Raw genomic sequence first — 17,581 nt, 5'->3', positions numbered from 1 at the left:
GTGTTGTACAGGTTTCTGAACTGAAGTTATGCAAAAGGGGGTCCTGTTACAGAGCCCCCATCTAGGGTGCCAAAATGGAGAGCCGCTGTGTAACGCTCCACCATATGATACAATAGGTTGACTTCTGTTGACTTCTCCTTCACCAAACCTCTTGCCCCTGGAGAAATCAGCTATTTATCATGGCACGTTCTCCTAAAAGGGGAGGTCTCTGATGATACAACTCCTTTAAGATAGGTTATTATGGGCTGTATTACAAATAAGAAGCCTAAATTCTCGCTTTGGCAGCACCTGTACGAAAATTGGAATGATGCAGAGAAATTTAACATGGCCCCTGAGGAACAAGGACACAAATTTGTGAAGGAATCCATATTGGTTTCTCCTTCTTTACCTTTCTAGGATTGACTTTGGCTCAAAAAAAACTGTAGAAAAATCTGCAACAAAAAACGCAGAGTTTCTGCAACGTGGGGCCTCCGCCTAAATTTGCAGCTTATTGGAGTAGAACCTTGTTTCATGTTCTTTCTTTCTATTCAGTTCTAGCACCAATTACCACAACAAAGCAGCCATTGGTGATCCCTGCAGGTGAGAACGTCCAATAATATTTCACATTTTTTATATTTATGGCCAAAAATATCTAAATGCCCAACCCCCACCCCCACCCCACCCCCCCCCCCCCCCCCCCCCCCACACACACACACACACACACACACACAGTATAATCAGTATCTGGTGGCCCATATTGGATTGTCCACACTCTATGGGCCACGTTAGATCCTCCATACTCCATAGGCCATAGGTCATTTTAGACCCTCCGCTCTCCGTGTTCCATGTTGGATCCTTCGCATGTTTTTGAAGTGTATTACAGTCCTATGAAAAAGTTTGGGCACCCCTATTAATCTTAATCATTTTTAGTTCTAAATATTTTGGTGTTTATAACAGCCATTTCAGTTTGATATATCTAATAACTGATGGACACAGTAATATTTCAGGATTGAAATGAGGTTTATTGTACAAACAGAAAATGTGCAATATGCATTAAACCAAAATTTGACCGGTGCAAAAGTATGGGCACCTCAACAGAAAAGTGACATTAATATTTAGTAGATCCTCCTTTTGCAAAGATAACAGCCTCTAGTCGCTTCCTGTAGCTTTTAATCAGTTCCTGGATCCTGGATAAAGGTATTTTGGACAAACAATTCAAGTTCAGTTAAGTTAGATGGTGGCCGAGCATGGACAGCCCGCTTCCAATCATCCCACAGATGTTCAATGATATTCAGGTCTGGGGACTGGGATGGCCATTCCAGAACATTGTAATTGTTCCTCTGCATGAATGCCTGAGGATTTGGAGCGGTGTTTTGGATCATTGTCTTGCTGAAATATCCATCCCCGGCGTAACTTCAACTTCGTCACTGATTCTTGAACATTATTCTCAAGAATCTGCTGATACTGAGTGGAATCCATGCGACCCTCAACTTTAACAAGATTCCCGGTGCCGGCATTGGCCACACAGCCCCAAAGCATGATGGAACCTCCACCAAATTTTACAGTGGGTAGCATGTGTTTTTCTTGGAATGCTGTTTCTTTTTGGACGCCATGCATAACGCCTTTTTTTATAACCAAACAACTCAATCTTTGTTTCCAAAATGAAGTTGGCTTCTCCAAATGTGCTTTTTCATACCTCAGGCAACTCTATTTGTGGCGTACGTGCAGAAACGGCTTCTTTCTCATCACTCTCCCATACAGCTTCTATTTGTGCAAAGTGCGCTGTATTGTTGACCGATGCACAGTGACACCATCTGCAGCAAGATGATGCTGCAGCTCTTTGGAGGTGGTCTGTGGATTGTCCTTGACTGTTCTCACCATTCTTCTTCTCTGCCTTTCTGATATTTTTCTTGGCCTGCCACTTCTGGGCTTAACAAGAACTGTCCCTGTGCTCTTCCATTTCCTTACTATGTTCCTCACAGTGGAAACTGACAGGTTAAATCTCTGAGACAACGTTTTGTATCCTTCCCCTGAACAACTATGTTGAACAATCTTTGTTTTCAGATCATTTGAGAGCGGGCTGTCCATGTTTGGTGACCATCAAACTTAACTGAACTTGAATTGTTTTGTAGAAAGAAATGGTCCAAAATACCTTCATCCAGGATCCAGGAACTGATTAAAAGCTACAGGAAGCGACTAGAGGCTGTTATCTCTGCAAAAGGAGGATCTACTAAATATTAATGTCACTTTTCTGTTGAGGTGCCCATATTTTTGCACCGGTCAAATTTTGGTTTAATGCATATTGCACATTTTCTGTTTGTACAATAAACCTCATTTCAATCCTGAAATATTACTGTGTCCATCAGTTATTAGATATATCAAACTGAAATGGCTGCTGCAAACACCAAAATATTTAGAACTAAAAATGATTAAGATTAATAGGGGTGCCCAAACTTTTTCATAGGACTGTATATGGATATGAAGTCAGTGACATCAGTAGAAAAATCTGCCAGCCATTAAATACAAAATTAGGCGCAAGGATTGTAGAACAAGAGAGAACCTGTGTCTGGGCTAAAGGAATTCTGTGGCTTTAAGGCAGGATCAGTGTCTACAAATCAAGACTTGTATCTTCTAACTTCCCCTAAACTTAGATATCATACATAAGATAGATAGATAGATAGATAGATAGATAGGAGATAGATAGATAGATAGATAGATAGATAGATAGATGATAGATAGATAGATAGATGGATAGATAGGAGATAGATAGATAGATAGATAGATAGATAGATAGATAGATGATAGATAGATAGATAGATAGATAGATAGATAGATAGATGATAGATAGATAGATAGATAGATAGGAGATAGATAGATAGATTGATAGATAGCTAGATAGATAGGAGATAGATAGATAGATAGATAGATAGATAGATAGATAGGAGATAGATAGATAGATAGATAGATAGATAGATAGATAGGAGATAGATAGATAGATTGATAGATAGATAGATAGATAGATAGATAGATAGGAGATAGATAGATAGATTGATAGATAGATAGATAGATAGATAGATAGATAGATAGGAGATAGATAGATAGATAGATAGATAGATAGATAGATAGGAGATAGATAGATAGATAGATAGATAGATAGATAGATAGGAGATAGATAGATAGATAGATAGATAGATAGATAGATAGATAGATAGAAGATAGATAGATAGATAGATAGATAGATAGATAGGAGATAGATAGATAGATAGATAGATAGATAGATAGATAGGAGATAGATAGATAGATAGATAGATAGATAGATAGATAGATAGGAGATAGATAGATAGGAGATAGATAGATAGATAGATAGATAGATAGATAGATAGATAGATAGATAGGAGATAGATAGATAGATAGATAGATAGGAGATAGATAGATAGATAGGAGATAGATAGATAGGAGATAGATAGGAGATAGATAGGAGATAGATAGATAGATAGATAGATAGATAGATAGATAGATAGATAGATAGGAGATAGATAGATAGACAGACAGATAGATAGATAGATAGATGATAGATGTTTCAGTTCTGGTTTGCTTTGCCTGATATCCTTATTGTTGGCCCAGTTTGATCTTTTTTCTGTTATACAAGTTAATATTTTTGCATTGTTATAGGTAATATCTCCAACGCTTCCAGTCCAGTGTCTTCTACAACCCCAAAGCCTGGTAAGTCATCTCCAGACTCTGTTTTAGTTATTCCATGGTCATAGATTAGACATAATTCAGTTGATAATTTGCTATGCTGAATATTACAGCACTGAACAGCACAGGATCCCTCTCAGCCGTCACTTCTCAGCCTGGAAACATTTCAGGTCAACCAGTTCCACACAATGGTAAGTAGTCACTAAATCAATTGATACTTCACATAATCTGGACACTAAATATAAATACATGATAATAATTCTACTTGCACCTACAAACATTATAATATATTGCAGTACCATGTCTTACCACTGGCAGCAGCAGATCTATTCTATATACGCAAACGCAACAGCGCTACTAGTGGTGAAATGTAATCCTGTCCATGAAGTGGTTATTGTAAATAGGAGCTGATTTACCTTTATATAAATGTAACATAGATAGATAGATAGATAGATAGATAGATAGATAGATAGATAGGAGATAGATAGATAGATAGATAGATAGATAGATAGATAGATAGAAGGGAGATAGATAGATAGATAGATAGGAGATAGATAGATAGATAGATAGATAGATAGATAGATAGGAGATAGATAGATAGATAGATAGATAGATAGGAGATAGATAGATAGATAGATAGATAGATAGATAGGAGATAGATAGATAGATAGATAGATAGATAGATAGATAGAAGGGAGATAGATAGATAGATAGATAGATAGATAGATAGGAGATAGATAGATAGATAGATAGATAGATAGAAGGGAGATAGATAGATAGATAGATAGATAGATAGATAGATAGATAGGAGATAGATAGATAGATAGATAGATAGATAGATAGATAGATAGGAGGGAGATAGATAGATAGATAGATAGATAGATAGGAGATAGATAGATATATAGATAGATAGATAGATAGATAGATAGATAGATAGATAGGAGGGAGATAGATAGATAGATAGATAGATAGATAGATAGATAGATAGGAGATAGATAGGAGATAGATAGATAGATAGATGATAGATAGATAGATAGATAGATAGATAGATAGATAGATAGGAGATAGATAGATAGATAGATAGATAGATAGATAGATAGATGATAGATAGATAGATAGATAGATAGATAGATAGGAGATAGATAGATAGATAGATAGATAGATAGATAGATAGATAGATACAATCAGCGTTCTGTATATGGTACAGGTAGATACAGATGCCAGGCTGACTCACACCAATGGCGTCTTGGCAGCCAGCGTTTGCTATGTCTCGTTTCTCCGTACTCACCAGTCAGCACTTGTATTGTGGTTGTCGGTGTCAGTCATTTTAATCTGTCTAAATTAAGAAATGTAAAAACCTCCATATAATTATCGGGAGTCTGTGAGAACATGTCGTCTGGTGTACCCAGTGGGCGCAGTGTCCTCCGGTGGGCTCAGGTTCTGCTCCATTACTAATACTCTCAGACATAAAGGGATTCTCCCATGAAAACACATTTTTTCTACTGCAGTATAAGTAACACAGATGGTGGCTTTTTCTTACCACATATCAGAAGTTCTTCGGGGTGCGTGACCAAGTCTCCGGATATGAGGAGAGCGATATACAATGAGATAGAGGAGTCTGTATCGCACCGAATCTTCTAAATATGCTTCTTTATTTCATATCCATAAAAGTATAATATCCAAACCACGTGAAAAAGTAGGAAAAAACATACAAAAAAGTGCAATCAAAAATATCACTGATCAGCGTTTCGGGGTTATTGTGCGTCAGTGATATTTTTGATTGCACTTTTTTGTATGTTTTTTCCTACTTTTTCACGTGGTTTGGATATTATACTTTTATGGATATGAAATAAAGAAACATATTCAGAAGATTCGGTGCGATACAGACTCCTCTATCTCGTTGTATATCGCTCTCCTTATATCCAGAGACTTGGTCACGCACCCCGAAGAACTTCTGATATGTGGTAAGAAAAAGTCGCCGTCTGTGTTACTTATACTGCAGTAGAAAAAATGTATTTTAACGGGAGAATCCCTTTAATCTTGGAGCAGGTCTATCTGGATATAGTGCCCATATGGGTCTCTACTACAGACATGCCTGCCCGGTGCTATGCTTCCTCCATACAGAACTATTTTCTTTCCCTGCTTCTCCTGGGATAAGGTCCCCCATTGACATTACTTGGAGATTTCCTTCAGGGAATCTCGTGGACATCAAAGATCTTCCATAAACTTCTGTGCTCGTTACTGCTTACAATCTTTACCCAAATCCTGTTGCCCTCTACAGAATAACTTTGGTGGGAATCTCCAGACAACCAGTGCTCTTTATGTATTGTGCTCCCTATGTAATGTGCTCCCTATATAACGTGCTCCCTATGTATTGTGCTCCCTATGTAATGTGCTCCCTATATAATGTGCCCCCTATGTAATGTGCTCCCTATGTAATGTGCCCCCTATGTAATGTGCTCCCTATGTATTGTGCTCCCTATGTAATATGCTCCCTATGTAATGTGCTCCCTATATAATGTGCTCCCTATGTAATGTGCTCCCTATGTAATGTGCTCCCTATGTAATGTGCTCCCTATGTATTGTGCTCCCTATGTAATGTGCTCCCTATGTAATGTGCTCCCTATGTAATGTGCTCCCTATATAATGTGCTCCCTATGTAATGTGCTCCCTATGTAATGTGCTCCCTATGTAATGTGCTCCCTATGTAATGTGCTCCCTATATAACGTGCTCCCTATGTATTGCGCTCCCTATATAACGTGCTCCCTATGTAACGTGCTCCCTATATAACGTGCTCCCTATGTAACGTGCTCCCTATGTAACGTGCTCCCTATGTAACGTGATCCCTATGTAACATGCTCCCTATATATTGTGCTCCATATGTAATGTGCTCCCTATGTAATGTGCTCCCTATGTATTGTGCTCCCTATGTAACATGCTCCCTATGTAACATGCTCCCTATGTATTGTGCTCCCTATGTAATGTGCCCCCTATGTAATGTGCTCCCTATGTAATGTGCCCCCTATGTAATGTGCTCCCTATGTAATGTGCTCCCTATGTAATGTGCTCCCTATGTAATGTGCTCCCTATGTAACGTGCTCCCTATGTAACGTGCTCCATATGTAACGTGCTCCCTATGTAACGTGCTCCCTATGTAACGTGCTCCCTATGTAACGTGCTCCCTATGTAATGTGCTCCCTATGTAACGTGCTCCCTATGTAACGTGCTCCATATGTAACGTGCTCCCTATGTAACATGCTCCCTATGTATTGTGCTCCATATGTAACGTGCTCCCTATGTAATGTGCTCCCTATGTAATGTGCTCCCTATGTAATGTGCTCCCTATGTATTGTGCTCCCTATGTAATGTGCTCCCTATGTAATGTGCTCCCTATGTAATGTGCTCCCTATATAACGTGCTCCCTATGTAACGTGCTCCCTATATAACGTGCTCCCTATGTAACATGCTCCCTATGTATTGTGCTCCATATGTAATGTGCTCCCTATGTAATGTGCTCCCTATGTATTGTGCTCCCTATGTAACATGCTCCCTATGTATTGTGCTCCATATGTAATGTGCTCCCTATGTAATGTGCTCCCTATGTAATGTGCTCCCTATGTAACATGCTCCCTATGTATTGTGCTCCCTATATAACGTGCTCCCTATGTATTGCGCTCCCTATGTAATGTGCTCCCTATGTATTGTGCTCCCTATGTATTGTGCTCCCTATGTAACGTGCTCCCTATGTATTGTGCTCCCTATGTAACATGCTCCCTATGTATTGTGCTCCCTATGTAACATACTCCCTATGTAATGCGCTCCCTATGTATTGTGCTCCCTATGTATTGTGCTCCCTATGTATTGTGCTCCCTATGTAACGTGCTCCCTATGTATTGTGCTCCCTATGTAACGTGCTCCCTATGTATTGTGCTCCCTATGTAACGTGCTCCCTATGTATTGTGCTCCCTATATAACGTGCTCCCTATGTATTGTGCTCCCTATGTATTGTGCTCCCTATGTAACGTGCTCCCTATGTATTGTGCTCCCTATATAACGTGCTCCCTATGTATTGTGCTCCCTATGTATTGTGCTCCCTATGTAATGTGCTCCCTATGTATTTTGGACTGGCCTACATTAAGTGCTCAGGATTTTCCCAAGGGCTCAGTCAACAACACAACTAATGTGGTCCAGCAATGGATCATACCATCTGTAGATGACACTAGGAACACGGGCTATAGTGAACCGGCCAATGTCAGACTGAGGCTCCTTGATTCCCTCAGAAATTTTTTTTTTTCCACCCCCAATAACCTCTAGGAAACTAGGAAATAGACAATAATCGTCTTTGAATGTAGGTGTCTCCTGATGGCCATTATTGGGTTGGATCTGGGCCCTTTGGAGCTTCAAAGCCCTATGGACATGTGTGCTGATGTTTTTGGAAAACAAATGTCCTTGTTTTTCAATCCTTATTCACCATTGTAATGACATATGAGCCTTGTGTGCAGAGACATCAGTGACTAAAGCAGATGTGTCCTGCAGGAGTGCGGCGCCTTGGTCAGTCCATTGCCAGGGCCTAGATCGCCCCGGTCCGGTCTGCTCTGGTTTTGTTCTCTCCATTCTCAGACTATTTGGTCACTTTTGCCTCCTCTGGTTCTGTTTGTAGGATCCGCTAATGTTTCCGGAGCTGTCCTCGCTGTCACCCCCCGAGCTGCCGCTGCTGTCACCGGAGGAAATCGTGAGTCACCCCATGTAGAACTTTAGAGGGCTTTAACCCTTGTAACTGGAAACTTCTGCAACTTTTTGTTACACTTTATGTTTCCGCTCCTCGGGATACTCCAAATTTTTGCTTTGTGTCACCAAATCAGAACTGTGTTATTTACACCTATAGTCTGAGACCCTTCCTAGAGCTTCGTAGAGCTGAGGGTCTGCTACAATTGGGATTGACATAAAGTGATGTTACAAAGTTGTGGAACCATTCGTATTCTTTTTATCATCTAATATCGTGTGATTTGTTTCAGCCATTTTATCTGGGAGTCATGGGAACATCAGCACTTTCCCCATTAACGGTAAGGAATCACGTTTGTATCATGGAATGGAATGGAATATTACTTATTAGACAGTTTTGATACTTTGTGACCACTATAGGACACGTGCACTGGGCTCCATTGTGCATAGGATTTGGTGCTGAGCCTGCGCAGGGCTGGCGCTTATACATGGAAGCCAATCTGAACAGCCAGAGCTACAGTGTAAAGAATAGGTATAGATTGCACCCATTAGTTGCACCCTACATTTGTTTGGGTGCAAAGCCCCACCCACTCTCTGCCTGCTTATAAGAGAAATGGCAGGGGAAAAGTCAATATTGTATGGTCATAGCCTTGTCCGAATCGGCCCCATGAAATATATTGATAAATCGACCCCTATAAAGCGATACAACCTGCTACTTACGGCCACCAGTGGGGGGAGCTCTGTCTATAGGAATGAATACAGCTACTGCTCAATCCAATAGAAGCTGCAAAAGTTCTCCCTCTAGTGGCGGCGGCATGAAAATGCAGGGAATCTGTGTTGGGAAGCAGAAGATGATCAATGCCGGGCCCCCTCACCCCTCGAGCCCCATAGTAGTAGGGACACCATTCAGGATGCATATTGCACTGTAGGGATTGTAGGGTTATAGGTTGGACTTGATGGACTGATGTCTTCATCCAACCTTATCTACTATGTAACTATATAAAGTCAGCCATAACCTGTACAGTAAACAGACTAGACACTAGGTGGCGACGTTGTCATAAAAAGACTCAGCTCAGCCCGATCCAATAAAAACAAAAACAGTGAGCAAAAATAACGATACCATTACGGGACAAGATGTAACACCCAAGAGCCCGGGGGCCAGACGTGGCCTTCCATGGAAGTCAATGACTCACTAATTCTCTTCATCGTCTGATTTGTTGCCCGTAATGGTTTTCTGTCACTACCTGCACTAACTCTCATGTTTTTCTACCATTTTTAGGTTCTACAAACTCACAGCCTAATGTCTTATTTGGAAACAAACCTGTCGTAGTCAATGGAGCCTTCGTCAACCCCTGCCCAGATCGGTGCCCCAATGGTAAGATTGGTCATAGAACATTGACAAGATTGGCAAGAACATATAAAAGTGCTCATACGAGATCACAAGATTATTTACAGAAACAGCGCCACACCTGTCCACAGGTTACATCTGGTACTGCAGTTCAGTATCATCATGTGATTGGGGCTAACCTGCAATACCACATAAGACCTCTGGACAGGTATGGCGCTGTTTGGAAGGACGTCTTCTAATCCGGGAGACAACTTTTAATCCTGGAGTGAAACTACAACTCCCAGCATGCCCTGGCAGCTAAAGGCAGAGAAGGGTAAATGTTAGGTTTGTGAAGGTTTCTCACATGGATTATAAGGCCGGAGGGCAGAGGATCAAATAAAGTGACAGATTAAGTGACTCAGCTAAAAACCGAAACAAGCCAAGCCTGAAATAGAAGCCGTCAGTACACCCTGATCCGTGATCGCTTACTCATCATATCCTCCGCTCAATGATTTCTCGCAATGTCTAGGTGTGGGTTTGGCAAATTGCAATTGAAAAATTAAAGAAGGTTCTGAAGGGCCGATCTTGTTTGAGGTGGATCTATCGGATCCCCGGGGTGAGAGCAGCGTTGGATAGAGGGGGAGACGCTGATTTCGGGGATATATAGGTCTCTATGCTTTGGTTTAGGATTCTCATAAGAAAGCTTAGAGTAAGCCTGTGAGTCCTCTTACTCCGCCCACATACAGTGATTGACAGCTCTCATGGGGAGTGGGCGGGGAAAGGAGGACTCACAGGATTTAGCCACGATTTCAGCTTCCTACAAGAAAAAACTGAACCAAATCATAGACAACTATATATCAATGAGCTCAGTATATCTAGCGCTATCCAATGCTGCCTTCAGATACAGACTTGACAGACCCACTTTAAGGATCAATAAATAGTCCTTAAAGGGAATGTGTCCCCTTTTTTACTTATTTAAACCAGATTGTGAAATCTATGACTTTTTTCTATTTTCTAATTGTAGATTGTTTTATTCCATGGGGCGACCCTTTTGGCTACATTTCTCCTATGCTATAACAGCATTTAGTGATCTGCTTTACAGCATGATCATGGTCATAGGCAGCAATAGTCTGGAGCAGACTCTATTGGAGAGTTTTCTAGACATGCTCTGGGCAGGAAGAAGGAGTAGATAAGTGGTGACATCATCTAAGGATGGGTTAGTGGTGTTATCTATAGAGGTGTTATCTTCCATTGTAAGACTGGATGTGATGCCAATCAGGCAACCAAAGAAAAGCTCTACAGAATTGGCAAGTGTCAGTGTATTATTAAGCTTGGTGGCCAGGATTTCGGTAGTGGTTAGTGTTATGGACCATTTTAAAGAGATATACCCGAAACTAACAAACAAATGGCTTTTGCTTTCCAGGTATTGGTGGAAATCCTCCTTGTATCTGTGAAGGTGAGTATAAAGTGATACAATAAAACATCAAATGTAACATACTGCAGTCACTGTGTGACCAAGGGGCTCCTGTACACCCCCCAGTCCGCTGATATACAGTGTATGGAGCTGGACAGGGACATCTCCATCCACTGTGTAGTGGCAGTGCCGGGCTCTGCGGTGACCAGGAATAGGGTGGAGCCAAGCTTGAGATTTCAGGATCAATTTTAAAATCCGATTTTTGATCATTTTCCAGCCGATCCCGATCGTGAAATTTGCTCGATGGCCAATCGTTCTCCGATCTTTCCCGATCCTGATTGCTCAATCCTGATTGTATATCATATATACAGTAGGGTTGAGCCGATCTTGAGATTTCAAAATCTGATTTTCAATCATTTTCCAGCTGATCCCGATCATGAAATTTGGGCAATCGGGATCGGCTGGAAAATGATCGGAAATCAGATTTTAAAATCGATCCTGAAATCTCAAGATCGGCTCAACCCCATTAAAAATCCATGTTTAGCTGCTGTAACTCCTAATATGTCTCTTCAATCTGACAGTGCCCAGAGTCTGAGCCTGCAGCGAACTATGAAGGCCGCGTGTAATGAACAGGTCAGTATGAAGATACCGGAGAGCAGAGTCTACAGGGGAGGGAGGGGGCTACATATCTGTGTCACAATCAGGTGTCTATAGACTCCTGTATTATACATAGAGCAGCTACAACTGGGCCCCTGAGCTCCATACTCCGGATCTATTCATGTGTCGCAGTGCGGTTTATGCCACAATTTTTGCAAAGTTGCAGCAGAATGGATGATTCTGTAGATAATCTGTTTTCCCTTAGTCCCAACAGCGGCACAAGGCTGTATTGTGCCGCTGTTGGGACGACAGGGAATATGTGATATGATGCTGACATATAAATAGACCCGAAGACTCTGCTGTCATCTTACGACTATGATACTAATCTTTCTCCTCTGTCTCTACGTTGCAGGTCCAGAAGGGCTGCATCATACTCCTATATACATGCACAGTGTGACCTCATCCCTGGATACAGGGCTCAGACTTTTTATAAATAAAACCCAATGATGTCATCATAAACCTCAGATCTCTGTCTCCGTGAAATTTGTGTGTGTTCTTGAAACCCTAAATGGGAAATTTACCCAACAATGCGCCGTGACGTCCCTAAGTCTTATATATCCACATGCGTCATACAGGACCATTGTAGTGGGGTCAGATCTTACCAGGATTTTTGGCCCTTGAGTTGTGTATTGAGCAGAAATATCCTCAATATCGTGGAAACAAACTTAATGGTTACAAATAGTATTAAAGAGAGGCAACCAGCAGGGTGGTTAAAGGAGCCGCTCGTGGAGGACACAAGAACGCTGGATACTGGGGGGGAAATGGAGTTTGGTGGTTACAGTTCATGGTAGAGGAACTAAGCTTGGTGGTTACACTTCACAGTAGAGGAACTAAGCTTGGTGGTTACACTTCAAGGTAGAGGAACTAAGCCTGGTGGTTACACTTCACAGTAGAGGAACTAAGCCTGGTGGTTACACTTCAAGGTAGAGGAACTAAGCTTGGTGGTTACACTTCATGGTAGAGGAACTAAGCTTGGTGGTTACACTTCATGGTAGAGGAACTAAGCCTGGTGGTTACACTTCATGGTAGAGGAACTAAGCTTGGTGGTTACACTTCATGGTAGAGGAACTAAGCTTGGTGGTTACACTTCATGGTAGAGGAACTAAGCTTGGTGGTTACACTTCATGGTAGAGGAACTAAGCCTGGTGGTTACACTTCATGGTAGAGGAACTAAGCCTGGTGGTTACACTTCACAGTAGAGGAACTAAGCTTGGTGGTTACACTTCATGGTAGAGGAACTAAGCCTGGTGGTTACACTTCACAGTAGAGGAACTAAGCTTGGTGGTTACACTTCACAGTAGAGGAACTAAGCTTGGTGGTTACACTTCATGGTAGAGGAACTAAGCCTGGTGGTTACACTTCACAGTAGAGGAACTAAGCTTGGTGGTTACACTTCACAGTAGAGGAACTAAGCCTGGTGGTTACACTTCACAGTAGAGGAACTAAGCTTGGTGGTTACACTTCACAGTAGAGGAACTAAGCTTGGTGGTTACACTTCATGGTAGAGAAACCAAGCTTGGTGGTTACACTTCTTGCCTCAGGCTTATACATATCAGCAGACAGAATGGTGCGATCCCACATATCACTTGACAATTTTTTTTGTGCATCCAACACCTTAAAGTGTAAAAGGGGTTGTCTTGGCTACAATAAGAAGAGGAAGGAGTTAAATAAGAAAAAATAAGTCCTTTATTCTGCCTATCATGGCATGCTGGGAGTTGTGGTTTTGCAATATTTGGAGGGTCAGAGTTTGTAAACTGCTGCTACCTATGTATACGGGTATATATTTCCAGTAGCCATACCTACTATAGACGCACCTGCTGGACCGGTTGGATAGCCCGCACTACTATAGCTGTCATCTCAGTCTGATGGTGACAGCTTTATGATGCCAGGACTGTCAGATGGCTGAGGTGTTGTTGGCACACCCTGCAAAAAACCTGGCAAAGGCATGAACGCTGCACCTACCAAGTACTCAAACAACCGGTAGTACATGCACGATCTACCAGCTACCTGCAAAGGGGAACCAGGAATTGAGGTGACAATTTCAATAGTGGATTCACAAAGTTATTATATGCCCTTAGTGCCCTCGGTTAGGAATGATACCCTCTTTGCGTCTAGCTCTCAGTAATGGTGCCCCCTTAGCTCCTCTGTACAGTAATAATACCCCCTCGATACCCACAGGGTAGGGACACTCCCTAAATGCCCTTCAGAGCAGTGAGAGCTTCTAAGTGCCTTCCACAAAGTAGTGATGCCCTCTACGTTGCCCCACACCATATGATACCCCCTTTAGTGATACATTTAGCAATCCCTCCCCCCCTAGATCCCACCTACATTGATGATACCCCTTAGTGCCCCCCGTACAAAATTAGTGCCCCTTAAAATAAGAAAAGTTATACCTAGCCCAGGTCCGATAACACAACAGGTATCTGGCCCGGCTGGGGAAGGGGGGGGGGGGGGCAGCGCGGCACGCCGCATAATCCTTCAATCCCTGAGAATCCTGCCAGTAATCTGCACATACAACAAATTACTCTCATGTACAACATTCAGAGATAGACAAGCTGATAAGAGTATATACTGCGTATACTCCGAGGTCTCCTGACATGTCTCTATCCAGCCTGAGTAATTCTCTGCTGCCGTCTGGCCTGGGGGGAGGATCAGGCGCACATCCCATGATGGATGGTGATGGGGCTGCAGCCGGAATGACAGGTTTTAGAGAGAGCAGCGGATTATACAGGGGCTTGTCAAAGTCTTCATACCCCTTGACATTTTTCACATTTTGGCACTTTACAACCACATGTATTGTCTTGAGATTTTCAGCGACAACAACACAAAGTATCAGAAGTGTAAGGAAAATGATACAAGGTTTAATCAAATAAAAATCTGAAAAGTGTCATGTGCAAAAGTCTTCAGCCCCCCTATAGCAATAGTTCGTAGAGCCGCTTTTGGCTACAATTCCAGCTACAAGTCTTTTGGGCTCGGTCTCTACCAGCTTTGCATATCTAGAGATGAGATTTCTTCTTCTTCTTTGCAGCCACATTGGATGGAGACGTCTGTGAACAACAATTTTCATGTCTTGCCACAGATGCTCAATGGGATTTAGGTCTGGACTGTGACTGGGGCCGTTCTAAGAGTAGAATATTCTGTGATCTGAACCATCCACTGGCGCTTGGGCTGGAGGTTTAGCGTCATTGTCTTGCTGGAAGGTGAATCTCCTTCCCCGTCTCAAGTCTTTTGCATCCTCCAACAGGTTTCCTTCCAGGATTGCCCTGTATTTATCTCCATCCATCTTCCCATCAACTATGAGCAGCTTCCCTGTCCCTACCAAAGTAAAGCCTCCCCCCAGCATGATGCTGCTCCCTATGTGTGAAAAGCTCCAGGGAGCAACTTGGTCTCCTCAGGGGGTGAGATGGTGCCAAGTCCAATGGAGCTTGTGGAGCCAGTTTAGCAGGAAGATGAGTCATTTGGACAGTGATGGAAGATGCTTGGCCGGGTACAGAGTATGGAGAGGACATCTGGTCCTGAATGCTCTTGACAACACTTCCTCTCTGATACAGCCTTCTATCTGGTGCTCCTCCATGTTATCCAGTCTTACGTGTTCTCCACATCCAGGTCTTCAATGATAAGCTCAGGGGAGGGGACGACAAGTCTATCAGCCTATAATAAGAGCAGAACATGGCCACCGTATCCATTATCACCACTAAGAGGCTGATACACGTCTACAACATTGGGCATGACCTGCAAGGATCTATATCTAGAATCCTATTAGGAGACCTCTTGCTATATGAGGTGCACTGCTGGTCCTCCGTGCACTAGAATATAAACTGGAAGGAAGAAGGGCTCACTATCGGACTATGGAGTCTTTACCATACAACATATTACACATCGGGTCTTACAGGATCGGCTCCAGGGGCTTTCAGTCTTTCTGATAGTGCAGGCAGGGAGCAATTCTTATTACTGGAGCCGAAGTCCGGAGTGGAGATAGACCTAAAGAGGGAAAGATGCAAAGAAATTTAGGAGAATCCAAGAAACCAATGAAGAAGTTGGTCAGTCTGCAATGTTCATGGATCAGATCTCATCCAATCCTTGACACATTGACTTCATGGATCAGGTCTCATCCAGTCTTTCTCACACTGACTTCATGGTCATGTCTTGTCCAGTCCTTGACACATTGACTTCATGGTCAGGTCTCTTCCAGTCCTTGACACATTGACTTCATGGATCAGATCTCATCTAGTCCTTGACACATTGACTTCATGGATCAGATCTCATCCAGTCCTTGACACATTGACTTCATGGATCAGATCTCATCCAGTCCTTGACACATTGACTTCATGGATCAGATCTCATCTAGTCCTTGACACATTGTCTTCATGGATCAGATCTCTTCCAGTCCTTGACACATTGACTTCATGGATCAGATCTCATCTAGTCCTTGACACATTGTCTTCATGGATCAGATCTCATCCAGTCCTTGACACATTGACTTCATGGATCAGATCTCTTCCAGTCCTTGACACATTGACTTCATGGATCAGATCTCATCTAGTCCTTGACACATTGTCTTCATGGATCAGATCTCATCCAGTCCTTGACACATTGACTTCATGGATCAGATCTCTTCCAGTCCTTGACACATCGTCTTCATGGATCAGATCTCATCCAGTCCTTGACACATTGACTTCATGGATCAGATCTCATCCAGTCTTTCTCACACTGACTTCATGGTCATGTTTTGTCCAGTCCTTTGACACATTGACTTCATGGTCAGGTCTCATCCAGTCCGTGTCACACTCACTTCATGGTCAGGTCTCATCCAGTCCGTGTCACACTCACTTCATGGTCAGGTCTCATCCAGTCCGTGTCACACTCACTTCATGGTCAGGTCTCATCCAGTCCGTGTCACACTCACTTCATGGTCAGGTCTCGTCCAGTCCGTGTCAGATCTTGTTTGGTGACTTGAGTGGCAGCATCCACCATTGATCTCCTAATAACCTAGTTGGAGGTCGTCCTCCTCAGGCCTAGGTCTACTCAAGATATCTGACATTTGGTGTTCTTGACTTTCTTGGTCTTGGGAATAGGTGGTAGTAACCTTCTAGAAATCTGACCCTGTATAACCACATATCTGAACGTGTATATGACCGGGATCTGTTCACCTTCACTATGGCTCACATTTACCAGGTCATACTATATGGTCATACAGTATAGGCCAAATACATTAAGATGGCCACCCCTCTAAATCTAAAGCAGATTTCGGCTGCAGATTTACAAGGATCACGTTTTAGAATTTTTTCCTGCAACCTACACAAAACCTGCCACCATTATATCACTGACAACCGTCATTGAGCTCCTAATAATCCCACTAATGTTCACCGGATTCCTAAACAATAGGATTTCCCACACAGTCCCATCATGTGTGACTCTGACACCTGTGACGTCCTGACAACTCTGACTAATGCACAGAATATCCGTCAGATCTGTAACATTCACTGCCGGGGATGGAATTAGATGGATTGTAATTAGGGGGAGGGGAATAGTGACAATAGTCCAGGCATGTGCAGGGTGTATGTTTGTGCACCCCTTGGCTTTGGTACCTTCACATTAACACCTTGATGTAACGTGGTCTCGGCAGGTCACAAGTTACGGTTTGCCGCCTGCTACGTCCCTCTAGCTCAGGGTGAATAGTAGCAGAGACCTGACGCCACACACTGTCATAGCCCTATAATAATGACTCCCTGCCATGTCTAGCACCTGAGTCACCAGGACAATGACATGTCTGATACTACAG

At 42.5% G+C, this 17,581-nt stretch overlaps 1 pseudogene; it reads left to right on the top strand.

The window, feature by feature from the left end:
- Positions 1-273: 273 nt before the first annotated feature.
- LOC142185768 (U6 spliceosomal RNA) lies at positions 274-374 on the top strand (annotated as a pseudogene).
- The last annotated feature ends 17,207 nt before the right edge of the window (positions 375-17,581 follow it).

Source organism: Leptodactylus fuscus, chromosome 11 (assembly GCF_031893055.1).
Source record: "Leptodactylus fuscus isolate aLepFus1 chromosome 11, aLepFus1.hap2, whole genome shotgun sequence".
NCBI classification, from domain to species: Eukaryota; Metazoa; Chordata; class Amphibia; order Anura; family Leptodactylidae; genus Leptodactylus; species Leptodactylus fuscus.
The sequence above is the reverse complement of the archived record's forward strand: the minus strand, read 5'-3'. Positions and strand labels throughout refer to the sequence as shown.